The sequence below is a fragment of the Rhinolophus sinicus genome, linkage group LG15 (assembly GCF_036562045.2).
Source record: "Rhinolophus sinicus isolate RSC01 linkage group LG15, ASM3656204v1, whole genome shotgun sequence".
NCBI lineage: Eukaryota > Metazoa > Chordata > Mammalia > Chiroptera > Rhinolophidae > Rhinolophus > Rhinolophus sinicus.
Genome location: NC_133764.1, coordinates 404,419 through 422,405, shown reverse-complemented (window position 1 = coordinate 422,405; position 17,987 = coordinate 404,419).

Here is a 17,987-nt window from a genome sequence, read left to right as displayed (position 1 = left end):
AGAAAAACACCCCCTCTCCTTTGGGCTGAGCCTAAGGGGGTGACTCTCAGAAATGGCAGCTTGAGACTAGGAAATGGAGACAGAAAAGAAATTGACCATGACTTCCCATTCCAGGACCAGAGCTGAGGCGGAAGGGTGGGTGTCAGGGACTGTAATTTCAATGAAGGTTGGAGTTCTGTAATTGTTAGATGAAACTAGACCTTTGAACACTCCGAAGAGGCTGGTGGGTGAGTATTTTTTATCACCTAGATTGACTGAAAATCTTAGGGACCTCCCTAAGTTTTCATCCTGGGGCAAGGAAATTCAATAAGAGAGTGGAGAGAGAATCTAAAGAACAGAATAAATGAACAAACAAATCACAAACAGGCACATAGATACAGAGAACAAACTGATGGTTGCTAGATGAGCAGGGGTTGGGGGATGGGTGAGAAAGGTGAAGGGAATAGGAAGTACAAATTGGCAGTCACAAAACAGCCATGGGCATGTGAAATCCAGTATGGGGAATACAGTCAATAACATTGTAATAGCGTGGTACAGTGTCAGGTGGTTGCTGGACTTATCATGGTGATCACTTCTTTAGGTATATAAATGTTGAATAACTGTGGTGTACCCCTGAAGCTAATATAATATGGTATGTTAGTTATATTTTTAATAAAAAATTAAAAAAATAAAGTTCTCCCTAAGTTCCTTGACCATCCTTATAACCATTGTTTTGAATTCGGTATCTGGTAGGTTTCTTGCCTCTATTTCATTTAATTCGTTTTCTGGAGTTTTGTCCTGTTCTTTCATTTGAGACATATTTCTTTGTTTCCTCATTTTGGCTGCCTCTCTATGTTTGTTTCTATGTATTAGGTAGGTCTGCTATGTTTCCCAGTCTTGCCCAGGTGTTCTTATGTAGTAGGTGCCCTGTGGGGCCCTGGTGCAGTCTCCCTGGTCATCTGCTCCAGGTGCTCCAAGAGTGTCCCTTGTGTGGGTTGTGTGTGACCTCCTGTTATAGTTCAACTTTGATTGCTTTTGGCACATCAGTAGGTGGGATTGACCCTCGGGCTGATTGGCTGTGGGGTTTGGCCACGTCCACAGCTTACGGGCTGCTGTGTGTGGGGGTGGGGCTTAACCCACTCAGTTGGATTCATCCCATAGGGCTCTGGTGCCTGTTGAGACCACCTTTTGTGTGTGCCACTTGTGCGGCTAATTGAGTGGTGCTCTGCTGTGGTCTGAAACCAACCTCCAAGTATGTTGGTTCTGGTGCCTCTTGGGAGGAGCTCCAGTGAAGGCGCAGGTCACCCACTGCCTGTGACTGGTGGGAGTACATGGTAGGAGCTACATAGCAATCTGTGGTTATTCTCTGCCTGTGCTACAGCTGGAGGCACTGGGGAGAGGATGAGAACCACGCTGCGAACTGAGGATGCCTGCCACCAGTACCAGGCCTGGGGTAGTTCTGCAAAAAGCCAGGACAACCCAGACCTGCTGCCACCTGCTGTCTCCCTTAAGGTTCAACGACTGATAAAGCCTCAAGTGGTATGCAAGTTGGGTGAGGCAGGGCCTCAAGTAGTCACTATAGTGGGAAGAGTTGTGGCCATCAGGTTAATGTAGATTCTTGTTTGGTGCCAGTGCTGAGTCAGAAGCTACTCAGCAAAAGTTGCATGGCACACTGAGGCCAGTCGCTGTCTGCCTGGGGCCCCTGGACACCAATAGCTTCCCAAGAAAAAGTGCAATGTGGGTGGGGCTGGCTGCTCTCTGAGAAAGTGCCTGCAGCAGTGGAGGAGTTGTGTGAATCGGGTCTCATCTGAGCTCATCAGATCAATTCAGATTCAGATATGGCCATGGGCATGGAGGAAGGGCTCAACTCAGGAAAGATGTCACCTGTCTGCCAGCTGCATGGGAGAAGGACTCCATGTGACTGTCTTTCAGCCCTCACCCCAAAGCCACACACCTCAGTTTGCCTCACATATGCCTTCGATGCCCCCTGAGTCACCATCCCTCTGCCATAGACCAGGATGAGTGCCTGCAAGTGAGTGAGTCTGTGCATGGGCCCTTTTAGAGGACATCTTGTTTTCCCACAGCCTTCCAGGCCAACCGGAAGGTCAGAATCCCCACTGTTTTTCACAGGCTGATGTGGGGACTCCTCTTCCCAGCACCATTACTCCAGGCTGGGGAGCCTGGTGTGGGGCTGGGATCCCTCACTTCTCTGGGAGGAACCTCCACAGCCAAAAACCCCTCCTGATTCTCAACCCACACACGGAAGTTTGGGGCCAGCCTGTTTTGTGTCTCCACCCCTCCTTCCAATCTCCACGTGGCTTCTTCTTTATATCCTTAGTTACAAAACTTCTGCTCAGCTACACTTCAGATAGTTCTCCAGGTTGATTGTTCTATAACTTACTTGTAATTTTAATGTGTTCATGGAATGAAGCAGGCACAGTGTTTATCTACTCTGCCATCTTGGATCTCCCCTCTGCCTTTCAAGACCAACATTCGGCATGTCCAGGATGAGAAGCCCTGCTGACAAATTCCCCATAAAACTCATGAAAATTAACAAACAGCAAATATTTAATGCTCGTGGAAATGGTCCTAAGATGGGACAGAAAATGGAAAAACATCTATTGAAGAACACTTATGAAACTTTTGTAAGAAAGGCAAGTTTATGGTATTTGAACCAAAATTTTTCCCTCCCTTGACCCGCCTCCTTGCTCAGTGAGGCGGACTCTATTCCAGATTGCTGTGGCCAAGAACACAGGGCTCTCCTCCGAGACCAGGAACGTAGGGCACTCCAACCAGAGAAGAACACAAGGTCCCTCCACCCAGACCAAGAACATAGGTCTCTGTACCCCGAACCAATAACATGGCCCCTCCCCCCATGCCAAGAACACAGGGCTCCTCTCCTTAGACCAAGAACACAGGGCCCCTCCTCCAAGACCAGGAACGTAGGGCACTCCATTCAGATGAAAAATAAGGAGCCCCTTCCCCCAGACCAAGAACACAGGCCCCCCTTCCTAGACCAAGAACACAGGGCTCCCTCTCAAATCCCCTGACTAAAGCACAGGACTTCTTTGCCACCTACACCATCTACCTTTTGATGAGACTAAGTCCAGTTGAGTGTAGTCGAGAGGTGGGGCCTCACTTCTTCTGCCAAGCCCCGACTCATGGGCTAGAGGCTCTGCCTTGGGTGCAGTGTGTTGAGAAAACTGTGGCCCTGATCACCATACCCTGGCTCTGAGGCAGTGATTTCACACTAGGAGAGGCAAGCCAAGATCTCAGGCTGATACTGACCCCTACTCCCCACCAGTGCTCAGCTCCTAAAGGAAGAATATCACTCAGAGAGAAGTTTGCCATTGTCCCACTCCCAGCTCCAGAGCGCTGGCTCAGAGATTTGGCCTGGTGATAGGGTTGGGGTTCAGAACAAGTCACCCCAAGACGTATATCTCTCATATGCAGATTGTTTTGAGCTAAAGGCAACTTTAGCTGCAGGCTCAAGAGAAACTTCTGCCTCCTCACCATTAACTACCTGTGAGAACTTGAATTTGGGGCTTTGCCCTAATAAGAGATTATCAGAGATAACATGTCGACCTATCGATAGAGCAGGACAAACTTCTATTTACCAAACAGCGGCTCTTATCATCCTGCAATGATTCTTTGGAGTCCCCAAGGTACGTTACCTCCTCCCTGGCTCAGAATGTCTTACATACCTATGTTCCCTTTCTGTATCTGAACCTCGCGTGTGTGGAGAGTCTCTGACTCTTTCAGGACAGAGTTACCATACATATGTATGTATTAAATTTAATTATGTTCTCTTGTCAATCTGTCTCAGGTTTATTTCATTATTAGATCAGCCCAAAGAACAGTAAGGGTAAAGGAGAGTTTCCTCCCCCCCCCCAATAGAAACCAGCCACAATAGAAACCAGCCATAAAACAGATAGCTCCTACTCTTTTGCCAAAAGGAACTGACCTCATTTGCAACAGAGAGTGAAGAAGCTCAAGCTTAAAGCTGTTCTCAAGAATAGTGGAGGTTCTGGAGAAAGGCATTTGGAGGATATTCAAGATACAGGCTAACCTGTAGGCTAGATAGCTTCCAGGAGAAAACAAGGGAATAATACAAGTAGCAAGAGCCCTCCTAGGGTCAGAACAAATATTAAATACGGACCTCACACACTATTCCTTCAAAGGAGCCAGAAGTTGATCGGATTAATTTGTGGAGAAATTTATGCCCTCAGGTCATTGTTGAAAACAGTAGACAAATCAGAGGGAAATTAATAGAGCTTAACTGGGTGTGGCCAAAGAAAAGAGAAGAGAACCCTGCCTAAACCACTGCCATCCCTGGGTGTGGGTATACCCAAAGCTGAGCTTCTCCAAGGAACAACAACAGAGGCTGGACTTCACAGGGAGGAAAGACTTTCCTAAAAGAATCCAGTCAGTCACGAAACAAGTAAACAAGAAAATAACAATAACAAGCCCCAGGGTAGGGAAATCCGTACCTAAAGTTACTACAAGGTATTATCTGAAATTCTGAAGTGTCCAATTTCTGAATATGTATATTTACTTGATATATATTTGCATTATATATATATATATATATATATATATATATATATATATATATATATATATGAAAGAAAAAAAACACAGGAAAGCATGACCCATTCCATTCCATATACTGGGGGAAAAAATCAAGCAACAGAAACTGCCTGTGAGAGACGAGATATTTGAATATTTTAAAAAAAGAAAAGACTTTAAAGTACTATAGTCATTTAAAACATGTTCACAGAACTCAAAGAAACCATGATTAAGTAAGGAAATTATGATGACATATTTCATCAAATAGAGAATACCAATAAAGAGAATTAAATTATGAAAAAGAACCAAATGGAAGTTATGGCGTTGAAAAGTATAATAACATATATTAAAAAATTAACTAGAAGAGCTTGACAATAGATTTGAACTGACAGAAGAAAGACTAAGTGAACTTGAATATAGATTGATAGAGATTATGCAAATTGAAGAACAGAGAGAAAAAGGAATGAACAAAAATGAAGAGAGCCTCAGAGAAATGTGGGATACCACTGAGCACATCACCATTCACATAATGAGATTACCAGAAGGAAATGAGGGAGGGAAATAAGCAGAAAAATATTTAAAGAAATAATGTCAAATTTACCGAATTTATTGAAAAGTAGTAAACTACACATCCAGGAAGCTCAACACATTCCAAGTAAGATAAATACACAAAGAGACAAAATACACAAAAACAGACACATCACAGAAAAATGCTAAAAGTCAAAGACGAGAAAATCTTGAAAGCAGCAAGAAAAAAACAACTAATTACCTGCAAAGGAACCTGAATAAGACTAATAGCTGACTTATCAACAAAAACCATGGATAACAGACAACAGTGGGAAAACACAAAAAGCACTTAAAGAAAGCTATTAACCAAGAACCAAGTATCCACCAAAGCTATCTTTCATAAATAAAGGTGAAATAAAGACTTCCCCAGATAAACAAAAAAAATGAGAGAATTTGTCACCAGCAGATTGACTCTACAAGAAATATTAAAGGAAGCTCTTCAGGCTGAAAGCAAGTGATTCCAGATGGCAATTTGAATCCACAAAACAAATAAACAAACAAAAAAAACACAGGTATGCAATTATAAAAAATAAAAGTGCATTTTTCTCCTTTCTTCTTCTTATTTATAAAGCAACTGTATAAAAATATGTACATAATGTATTGTTGGGGCTATAACATGTAAAAAGGTAATATGTGCAATATATTTGCAAATAACAGCACAGAGAAGGTAGGTAGGAGTAAAGCTGTGTTGGGCTAAGGAAATGACTACAGATGGCAAAGTAATAATTATAACAACATATTGTTGGTTTTTAAACATTAATAGATGTAACATAACAATACACATCATAATACAACAGAGGAAGAGGAATAGGAGTACCATTTCTACATGTCACTGGAATTAAGCTTATCTAAGTCAGAAGCTGATTCAGATAAGCTAAGATGTATATGGCAAACCGTAAAACAACTACTAAAAACCTTTAAAAAATAATTAAAATGCTGCATTAGAAAATTTTCACTTAATGCAAAAAAAGTCATAGAGAGGACTAGAGGATCAAAAAAGCATGAAACATATTTAAAAATAAGTAAAATGGCAGTCTTAAATCCAACTATAACAATAATAACACTAAGTGAATGGATTAAGATACCTTAAAAAGTTAAGACTGTCAGACTGGATTTAAAAACAAAATTAAACTATATGCTGTCTACAGGAGACATGCTTTCTATTCAAAAATGACAAATAAATTGAAAGTAAAAAGTAAAAATAAAAAGATATGCAAACAATCGCCACAAAAAAGTTGGAGTGTCTATTGAGATAGCAGACAAAATAGATTTTAAAACAAAACAAAAAATAAACATTACTAGATAAAGAGGGATATTTTATAATGATAAAGGACAAATCCATCAAGAATGTATAATAATTATAAATAAATATGCACCTAATAGCAAAGCACCGAAATACATGAAACAAAAACTGAGAGAAATGAAGGGAGAAATAGACATTTCGAAAAAAATGGAAACTTTAATAACCCACTTTCAAAATGGATAGAACAACTAGATCAATTAAGAACTAGAAGACAACACTAGTTGTCTAGACAAACCAACTGTATCTAACAGATATCTATGGAACACTGCACTCAACAACAGCAGAATCTACATTCTTCTCAAGTGTACACAGAACATTCTCCAGGATAAACCATATGCTAGGCCATAAAACAGACTTTAACAAGTTTGAAAGAACAGAAACAATACAAAGTATGTTTTCTAACCACAATGGAATGAAATAAGAAATCAATCGCAGGAAAAAAATGGGAAACTCACAAATATATAGTAATAAATAACATACTCTTAAATAATCAGTGGATCATAGAAGAAACTAAAAGGAAAATCATAAAATACTTTGAGATGAATGAAAATGAAGACACGTTATATCAAAATTTACAACTAAAGCAGTGCTTAGAGGGAAATTTATAGCTGTAAATGCTTATATTAAGAAAGAAGAAAGATATCAGTAACCTAAACTTCCACCTTTAGACACTGGAAGAAGAAGAGCAAACCAAACCTAAAGTAAGCAGAAGCAAGGAAATAACAAATATTAGAGCAGAAATTAAAGTAAAGAATAGAAAAAATAGAGAAAAATAATTGAAACAAACAGCTGTTGTTGTTTTTTTTTTAAATCAACAAGGGAATTTTCATGTATATGTGACTTCCTCATGCACATGTATTTTTTAATGGGAGAAAAATTGATTTTCCCCCATTAAAAAATCAACAAAATTGATAAAACTTTACCTAGACTGACCAAGAAAAAAAGAGATGACTCATTATTAGAATCAGAAATGAAAGAGCAGACATTATTATTGACTTTAGAGAAATAAAAAATATGATAATGGAATACTATGAACAATTGCACATCAAAAAATCAGATAACTTAGTTGAAATGCACAAATTCCAGAAAGGCACAAACTACCAAAATTGAATCAAGGAGAAATAAACAATTTGAAAGACCTATAACAAATGAAATATTCAAAGTAGTAATTTAAAAACTAAAACAAAAACTATCCACAAAGAAAAGCTCAGATGGCTTCATCATGGAATTCTATCAAATATTTAAAGAAGAATTAATACCAATTCTTCACAATCTTTCCCAAAAAATAGAAGAAGAAAAACTCTTGACTGATCTCTCCTCTGAGCTCCAACTGCCTCCTGGATTTCATGCCCTGGACGCTCCTGAGATGCAGCACAGCCAGCGAGAATGCATCACTTTTCCTTCTTCCAGCTCTCTCCCCCAGATTCTCCAGCTTTGAAGGCTCCTCACCCACCCAGTTGCTCAAGTAGAGACCTAGACACCCTCGTATGCTCCCCTATCCCTCCATCAAGTGGTCACTATGCCTGAAACCTCACTAACTGAACATGATTGAGTCTTGGTTTGTTCTCAGCACCCCCATCCCCCTTCTTTCCAAGAACGATGCTAGGCTCTTAAATTACCTTAGGGCGGTTTTTGAGGGTCAAAGCCAGACAGTGGGCTCTCTTCCTGACATTTGGATCTGTGCAGGAGCTTATGATAGATATCTAGAGAAAAGGAAAGAGGTCAGTGCATTTAGTGGTACAAGCAGGAAGAGCAAGGGTGGGAGAAAGCACAGCTGTCTATGCTAGGGGAGGGGCCAGGGGAGCTCGAGTAAGAGTGGTGATGCACAGCTGTCCCTCTCAGGCTCAAGATGGTGGAAGGATCTTTCCCTACCTCACAGTGGAGGGGGAGGGATGTAGCAGGAGACCCCCAGGGAAGTCAGATGGAAAGTTTGCACAGAGAAAGACACTTATGAGCAAGATGAAGAGAAATGGCAGAGTTACACAACCAGGAAGGGTGTACATTATCAGTCCCCAACCCAGAAATTAAAACAAGAGAAACAAACACAAAACCTATTAGTCTGAGAAAAACAACCTATGAAAAGCAGAAGATTCTCCATGAATGCTTTGTCTAGAAAATAAGTTAATAAGAATATGGACAAGATGATTACATGACAGACAGGATGGAAAGGGAGATGGAAGACAAGGAAATCAACTGATACATACATACATATATAGGAAAGTATGTTTTCTAACATATATATATATATATATCAGGGATGCCAAAAAAATATATACACATTTTAAGAGATGTTATCTGGGCTCAAGCAGTAGTTCGCCATAATCAGAAGTGTCTGGATGCTGATGGTAACCACTTTGAGCACCTCTTGTAATTGCAGAAGTCAAATGTGACTTGTATTCATCTTTTGTTATCAGTATATATTGAGTATTACAATTAATACAATTTTTTCCTTTCTTAAAATGTGCACACATTTTGGCACCCCCTGTATATTAATATACACAATGGAAGTTCAGCCATAACAAAGAAATCTTTTCATTTGTGATAATGTGGATGGACCTTGAAGACATTATGCTAAGTAAAATAAGTCAGACAGAGAAAGACAAACACCATATGATATAATCTATCATGTGGAATCTAAAGCAAAACAAACAAACAAAAAAACCCAAGCAAAAAAACAAGCAAACAAAATACAGAGAACACATTGGTGGTTGCCAGAGGTGGGGTGTGAGAAGGTGGGCAAAATGGGTGCAGAAGGTCAAAAGATACAAACTTCCAGTTATAAGATAAATAAGTCATGGGGATGTAATGTACAGCATGGCGACTATAATTAATAATACTACCATGCATATTTTGAAAGTTGCTGACAGTAAATCTTAAAAGTCCTCATCACAAGAAAATCTTTTTTAAAGAAAGAATGCCCTCGTAAGTTATGTAAATGTCTAATAACCATGTTGTACACCCGGAACTAATATAATATTGTATGTCAACGTTAATTGAAAAACAAATATAAAAATTAAAAAAACAAAAGAGTGCCGTCTTGTTAGCCAAGGAGCTCTAGACCAGTTCCAGTCTGGCTAAACCAGAGAACTTCTCTGTTATCCAGTGGTTGAACCACAACTTCCCCAATGAGGTCTGAACCCCTTCCAAGTTTATCCTCCTCGAGTACTTTCCCTCAGCACTAGGGGATCTACCGTATACAGTTCCATTATATTATAGTTACACTTTTATCATTGTTAGTAATTCATTACAGCAAACTTCTTCTGTTTAAGCTATGGTGTCCAATGTCCTGATTAGACACAGACTGCTACATTCAGTAAATACTGCACCCTTCAGACCTTTTTGAAAATATGACTCAATAATAAAATCTGGCTAACCTACAGAGGAATTAAAATAAAGAACTCAAAAACAGAAAAGCCATGTTGAAAGGACTGGATGTGAGTATTGAATCCATTTCTACACAGAACTAAAACTAAACTGGAGGACTTATGACTGCAGAACAGAATGTGAATATATTATAAATGTTAGCAGAGTTAAAAGCAATAGAAATCACAAGGGCTCAGTGTAAAAACAAACAAAAAAACAGTCACCTTATCTTTTGTTGCAGAGAGCCATTGACATTATCTAAATTTTAAACATATGGTTAAAGAAAAAGACTCCAACTTCTTAATGACTTTCATGAACTCTATCTTAACTGTATAGGGATTCTTTGAAAGGAACTCAAATTTTTGTGGTTAAAAAAGTACCTCAAATCCAGGATTTATTCAGTTTCACTTTTACTCTTTATCTTCCAAATTCCAATAAAATTATCTTTGAGGCTTTTATTTTTAAGAACAGCATAGGCTGAATTCTGGTCCATAGTTGGGCACGTAAGGAACTCAGAAGTCATCACTGTCACACCTGATCTCACAACAAGAAAAAAGATGAACAAACTGCAAATCAACAACTCTTTTTAGATCCATCAGAGGATTGAGGTCACAGGAAATATCATGGCCCTCAAAATTGAAGAGATAAAGAGACAGATACAGAAAACCACAACTTACTGGAGCAGAAGCTGGGGAGCAGAAACCTTGGTAGACCCACTACAAAAATAGGGAAACTTGAACTGTAATTGATGTATTGCTGGAGCCCAGTGGACAAGTTTGAGAATTCAAAATTCCACGGGGACCTGGTCATCAGGGGGCCTCCACATTTTTATGAGTTTTACCTCCAGGATATTGAACGTGTTCTGACAGTGAATATTGGAGAAGAATTGCCTCGTGCGTCTGGTAAGAGGGTAAGAGAGCAAAGCAGTCATTTTGAAATATGCCAGAACGTTCTGATCTTCTTGACAAGATAACTTGTTATCTTAACAATGCTTTATCACTTATAAAAAAGGCTCCTGTATAATAACAGGGGATTGCAATGGAAAGAACTGCACATCTCAGACCTTATTTAAGAAGTTTCTAGGGAACCCTAAATACAACAGAGAAGAAAAAAACAAGGAAATTTTAGCCTCTGACAAATAGAGCTACAGCACACAGTAAACACAGCTTTAACCCCTAGCCAAATAAACATAAAACCTCACAGAGAAAACCTATTTGCCTCAGTTCCCTTTAGCTAGTATATCATGTCTGGCTTTCAACAAAAAAATCACAAGACCTGCTAAGAGACAAAAACACAGTTTAAAGAGACAAAGCAAGCATAAGAACCAGACTCAAATATCACAGAGATGTTGGAATTATCAGACCAGGAATACAAAACAACTATAACTAATGTGCTAAGGGCTCTAATTAAAAAACAACAACAACAACAACAACAACATGAAAGAAAAGATGGGTAACATAAGCAGAGATGGACACTCTAAGAAAGAATCAAAAGGAAGTGCTAGAAAGCAAAAACAATAAGAGAAAGAAAGAATGCCTTTGATGGGCTCATCAATAGACTGAACACAGGAAAGAATCAGTGAACTTGAAAAATGTCAACAGAAACTTCCAAAACTCAAATGCAAATAATAAAAACACAGAACAGAATTTCCAAGAACTGTGGAAAACTACAAGAGGTATAACATACACATGATAGGAATGCCAGGAGAAGAAAGAGAGAAAGGAAAGAAGAAATGTTTGAAGCAATAATGTCTTGAGACTTTCCCAAAATTAATGACAGATGGAAACCACGGATCCAGGAAGTTCAGAAACATGAAGCAGGACAAACACCAACAAATATACATTTAGGCATATAACATTCAAATGGCAGAAAAATCAAAGACAAAGTGAATCTTGAAAGAAACCAAAGACAGTGGGGAAAACATCTTACCTATACAGAAACAAGTGTAAGAATTACATTGAACTTCTCTTCAGAAACCATGCAAGCAAAAAGAGAGTGTAGTGAAATATTTAAAATATCGAATGAAAAAACCCACCAACCTAGAATTTTGTATCCAGTGAAATTATCCTTCAAGAGTGAAGGAGATAGAAAGATTTTCTCAGCAAACAAAAACTGAGGGAATTTGCTATTTCAGAAACGCTAATTCACTTAGTCTGCACTGGGGTCCAGGCATGGGTATATTTCAAACACTCCCCTGTTGATTCTTCCCTGCAGCTGTTCACGGCTCCATGGGATACTCATAAACCCTGCTCCGAACCTTTGCTCAGCAATGATTCCCATGCTTAAAAATGTTCTCCTTCATCCTTTACACAGACACACACACACACACACACACACACACACACACGAGTTATGACAATTAAGTTCACGAACTCATCCTAGAAAAAGACCTACATACCTCATTGCTGAATATCACTATGGTCACCTTCGAAGTACTCTCTTTGGGAAGCTATGCACTGATGCCAGCACCTAGTCCACCCTTCAAAGCAATTTCGGAACTCTACTTCTGGAAGGACCATCTGAGCTGTCATCGTGTTATCCTTGATGTCCTGAATGTCATCAACATGTCTTCCTTTCCATATTTCCTTTATCTTCAGGTAAAGAAAGAAGTCATTGAGGGCCAGATCAGATGAGTAGGGAGGGTATCCCAATACAGTTATTTGTTTACTGGCTGAAAACTCCCTCACAGACAGTGCGGTGTAAGCTGGTGCATCGTCATGATGCAAGAGCCATGAATTGTTGGTGAAAAGTTCAAGTTGTCTAACTTTTTCATGCAGCCTTTTCAGCGCTTCCAAATAGTAAACTTAGTTAACTATTTGTCCAGTTGGTACAAATTCATAATGAATAATCCCTCTGATATCCAAAAAGATGAGTGGGGCCGGCCCAGTGGCTCAGGCGGTTGGAGCTCTGTGCTCCTAACTCCGAAGGCTGCCAGTTCGATTCCCACATGGGCCAGTGGGCTACAACTAAGATTGAACATGGCACCTTGAGCTGAGCTGCCGCTGAGCTCCTGGATGGCTCAGTTGATTGGAGCGCGTCCTCTCAATCACAAGTTGCCAGTTCAATTCCTTGAGTCTCACAAGGGATGGTGGGCTGCGCTCCCTGCAACTAAGATTGAACACGGCACCTTGAGCTGACCTGCCACTGAGCTCCCAGATGGCTCAGTTGGTTGGAGCGCGTCCTCTCAATCACAAGGTTGCCAGTTCGATTCCTGACACCCACAAGGGATGGTGGGCTGTGCCCCCTGCAACTAACAACGGCAACTGAACCTGGAGCTGAGCTGTGCCCTTCTCAACCACAAGGTTGCTGGTTCAATTCCTCGAGTCCCGCAAGGGATGGTGGGCAGCGCCCCCTACAACTAAGATTGAACATGGCACCTTGAGCTGAGCTGCCACTGAGCTCCCAGATGGCTCAGTTGGTTGGAGCGCGTCCTCTCAATCACAAGGTTGCCAGTTCGATTCCTGACACCCACAAGGGATGGTGGGCTGTGCCCCCTGCAACTAACAACGGCAACTGAACCTGGAGCTGAGCTGTGCCCTCCACAACTAAGACTGAAAGGACAACCACTTGAAGCTGAACGGCACCCTCCACAACTAAGATTGAAAGGACAACAATTTGACTTGGAAAAAAGTTCTGGAAGTACACACTGTTCCCCAATAAAGTCCTGTTCCCCTTCCCCAATAAAAAATCTTAAAAAAACAAAAACAGATTAGCAACATTGCTGCAACAAGTTCGCAAACTTAAATTGTCAGAATATATATATATATATATATATATATATATATATATGTATATATATATATATATATATGTATATATATACACACATACATACATACACACACACACACACACACATGGTGCCAAAACATGTATACACATTTTAAGGAAGGAAAAAACTATTAAAATTGTAATATTCAATATATATCAATAACAAAGGATGAATACAAGTCATGTTTAACTTCTGCAATTACAAGAGGTGCTCAAAGTGGTTACAATCAGCATCCAGACACTTCTGATTACGGTGAAGTACTGCTTGAGCAACACTGACCAAAGTGTTCATTTGTTTGATGTTTGTTTGGCATCCCCAGAGTGTGTGTGTGTGTGTGTGTGTGTGTGTGTGTGTGTATATATATATATATATATATATATATATATATATATATAGAGAGAGAGAGAGAGAGAGAGAGAGAGAGAAGGGGGGAGAACTTGCCAGTAGATCTGCTCTGTAATAAATGTTAAAAGAAATTCTTCAGAATAAAGAAAAATTATGTAGGTCATAAACTTGGCTGTGCATAAAGAAAGGAAGAAACTTACATAAGGAATCAATGAAAGAAAAATAAAATATTTATTTTTCTTATTTTTGATTAACAATAATAGCAACAATGTATTCAGTGATTATAGTTTATGGATAAGTGAAATGAATAACAGCGATGTTATAAGGGGTGGGAGGGAGGAATTGGGAATGCTCTGTTATAAGGTTTTGCACTACCGATAAAGTGATATAGTGTTATTTGAATGAAGACTTGGATTCATTGTAAATGTATATTACAAACTCTAGGGCAACCACTAAAAAATAGGTTTTAAAAAAAAGCATAACTAATACGCTGAGAAAGAAGAAAAAAAATGGAATCATATAAAATCCCTAACTGGGAAGTCCTAGCTGCCGCAATCAAACAAGAAAAGAAAATAAAAGGCATCCAAATTGGAAAAGAAAAAGTAAAACTGTCATTATTTGCAGATGATGTGATATTATTTAGAGAGAGTGCTAAAGAGTCCACCAAACAACTATTAGAACTGATAAATGAATTCAGTAAAGTAGCCGGACTCAAAATTAATAATCAGAAATTGGTTGCATTTTTATATAGAACAACAAACTGTCAGAAAGAGAAATTAAGAAAGCATTGCCATTTACAATTGCATAAAAAAAATACCTAAGAGTAAATTTAACCAAGTATGCAAAAGACCTGTATTTAGAAAATTATAAGACATTGAAGAAAAAGATTGAAGACAAAAATAAATGAAAGCATATACGGTGCTCATGGATAGGAAGAATTAACATCATTAAAATGTCCATACCACCCAAAGCAATCTACAGATTTAATGCAATCCCTATCAAAATACCAATGGCATTTTCCCCAGAACTAGAACGAATAATCCTAAAATGTATATAGAACCAGAAAAGCCAAAGCAATCTTGAGAATGAAGAACAAAGCTGGAGATGTCATGGTACCTGATATCAAACTATACTACAAGGCAATACTAATCAGAACAGTATGGTACTGGCATAAAAACAGACACAGATTAATGCAACAGAATAGAGAGCTGAAAAATAAACCCATGCCAATATGATCATTTATTCTATAACAAAGGAGGCAATAACATACAACGGGGGTAAAGACAGTCTATTCAATAAATAGTGCTGGGAAAACTGGACAAATACGTGCAAAAAAAATTAAACTAGATCACTTTCTTACACCATACACAAGAATAAACTGAAAATGAATTAAAAACTTAAATGTAAGACCCAAGAGCACACAACTCCTAGAACTAAAAATAGGCAGGAAACTCTGACATTGCTTTTAGTTATATATATATATATATATATATATATATATATATATATATATATATATATATATATATATATGATGGAATATTACTTAGCTTTAAAAAGAATGAAATCTTACCATTTGTGACAACATAAATGGACTTAGAGTGTATTATGCTAAGTGAAGTAAGTCAGACAGAGAAAGACAAATACCACATGATTTCACTTATATGTGGAATCTAAAAAAATAAAATAAACAAACAAAAGAGAAACAGACTCATAGATACAGAGAAAATTTTGATGGTTGCCAGATAGGAGGAGGTTGGGGGAGGGGTGAAAATGTGAAGGAATTAAAGGTAAAATTGGCAATTATAAAATAGTCACAGGGATGTAAAGTACAGCATAGGCAATGTAGTCAATAATATTGTAATAACTATGTATGGTGCCAGGTAGGTACTAGACTTATTGTGGGGATCCCTTTCTAAGTCATATAAATGTCTAACCACTATGCTGTACACTTGAAACTAATATCATATTGAATGTTAACTGTAATTGCAAAAATATACATACATACATATATACATACATATATACATACATACATACATACCCAATTGGAAAATAGTAAGGGAACAAAGAAGAAAGATGACAAATAGAAAACAGTAACAAATACAGTAGATATTAATCCAACTTTATCAATAATCATCTTAAATATTAATGGTCTGATATATTAGTTAGAAGACAGAAGCTGTCAGAGTGGATAAAAAAGACCCAAGTATATTTTGTCTACAAGAAATCCATTTAAATATAAAGACACAGAGATATTAAAAGTAAAGGAATGGATAAAGATACCATGCTAGCAGTATCAAAAGAATGATGGAGTGGGCATACTAATTTCAGACAGAGCAGAATTCAGAGCAAAGAAAATTATTGGGAATAAAGAAGGACATTGCATAATGATAAAAGGGTCAATTCTCCAAAAAGACATAGCATTCATTGATGTGTATGTACCTAACAACACAGCATCAAAATACACGAGGCAAAACCTGATAAAACTTCAAGGAGAAATAGATGAACCCATTATTATATGGAGACTTCAACACCCCTCTGTAAGTACTTCACAGATCCAGCAGGCAAAAACATGGGTAAGGACATGGTTGAACTGAATACTATCACCAATCAACTGGATCTACTTGACATCTATAGAATACTTCATCCAACAGCAGAATATACATTCTTTTCAAGCTCACACAGAACATTTAGCAAGATATACGACATTCTGGGCCATAAAACACATCTTGACAAATAGAAATCACACAATGTCTGCTGTTGGACCACAGTGGAATTAAAGTGGAAATCAATAATGAAAAATAGCTGTATAATCCTTAAAATACAGGATATTAAACAACAGATTTCTAAATAACACTCAAAGAAGAATTCTCAAGGGAAATTTTAAATATTTTGAATTAAATGAAACTATAACTCATCAAAACATGTGAGGTGCAGCAGAAGCTATACTGAGAGGGAAATTTATAGCATTGAACACATATATTAGAAAAGAAGGAATTCCAGTCAAGATGGCAGAGTAGGTAAATGTTATGCTCACCTCTTTCCACCACCACATCAAAATTACAACTAAACTATAGAACAACCACCATTGACAACCACTTGAAGTCTAGCTGAGCAGAAGTCCTATAACTGAGGATAAACAGAAGTCATCATGTCGAGACTGGTAGGAAGGGAGGCAACATGAAACAGGCTGGTCCCACACCCATGTGTGGCAGTTAAAAATCAGGAGGAATTTTTTGGCTGCAGAGGTCCCCCTTGAGGATCGAGGGGTCCCAGCTCCACACAAGGCTCCCCAGCCCAGGGTTCTAGTGCTGGGAAGAGAGGTCCACATAATTTCTGGATGTGAAAACCTGCGGGGATTGAGTGAGATGGAAGGTTCATAGAGATCCAGGCATCCTCTGAAAGGGCCCATGCCCAGACTTACTGGCTGACAGACTCACTCACTCTGGGCTCCAGTGCTGGGGCAACAGCTCAAGGAGCACCAGAGACATACTGGAAAGAACTGAACTGTCTGGTTGCAGAGCGAGGTTTGGAGGGGTAGCTTTCTCTAAGACTGAAGTGCTGACAGAAACTATTGTTCCTTTGTTGAGCCCTCCCTCCACTCAACCTGCAAGTGACCACCATATCTGAGTCTCCATCAACCTGGCTAACACCACTCGTCCTGCCCTAGTGACCCCACCCAACTTGTGGGACCACCCAAGCTGCTTTTAGTGCCTTTTCCATACAAATGGCCTGTCTTGGCTTGTGCTGATGACTTTCGTAAAATCTCTCAAAGGTTCACAAGCCCCAAACAAGCAACATCTGGCCTCAGTGTGTCAGGTACCTCTTGCTAAGCAGTCCTACACCCTGCACTAATGGCAACTGGCCTTGGCTTCCAGTTTAGCCTCTTCCAGACACCTCCAAACCCAGCACAAGTGGCAACATTTGCAGATCACTTTGTAGCTCATACCAGGTGGCCCCAGGCAGGGACAAGCAGGGCTGACCTTGGCCTGCACCAAAGCCCCTCCCAAGGGTCCCTAGAATGAACACATCCAGTGGCCAGCTTCAGACTACATTAGCGCAACACCCAAACATCTCCACAAATGA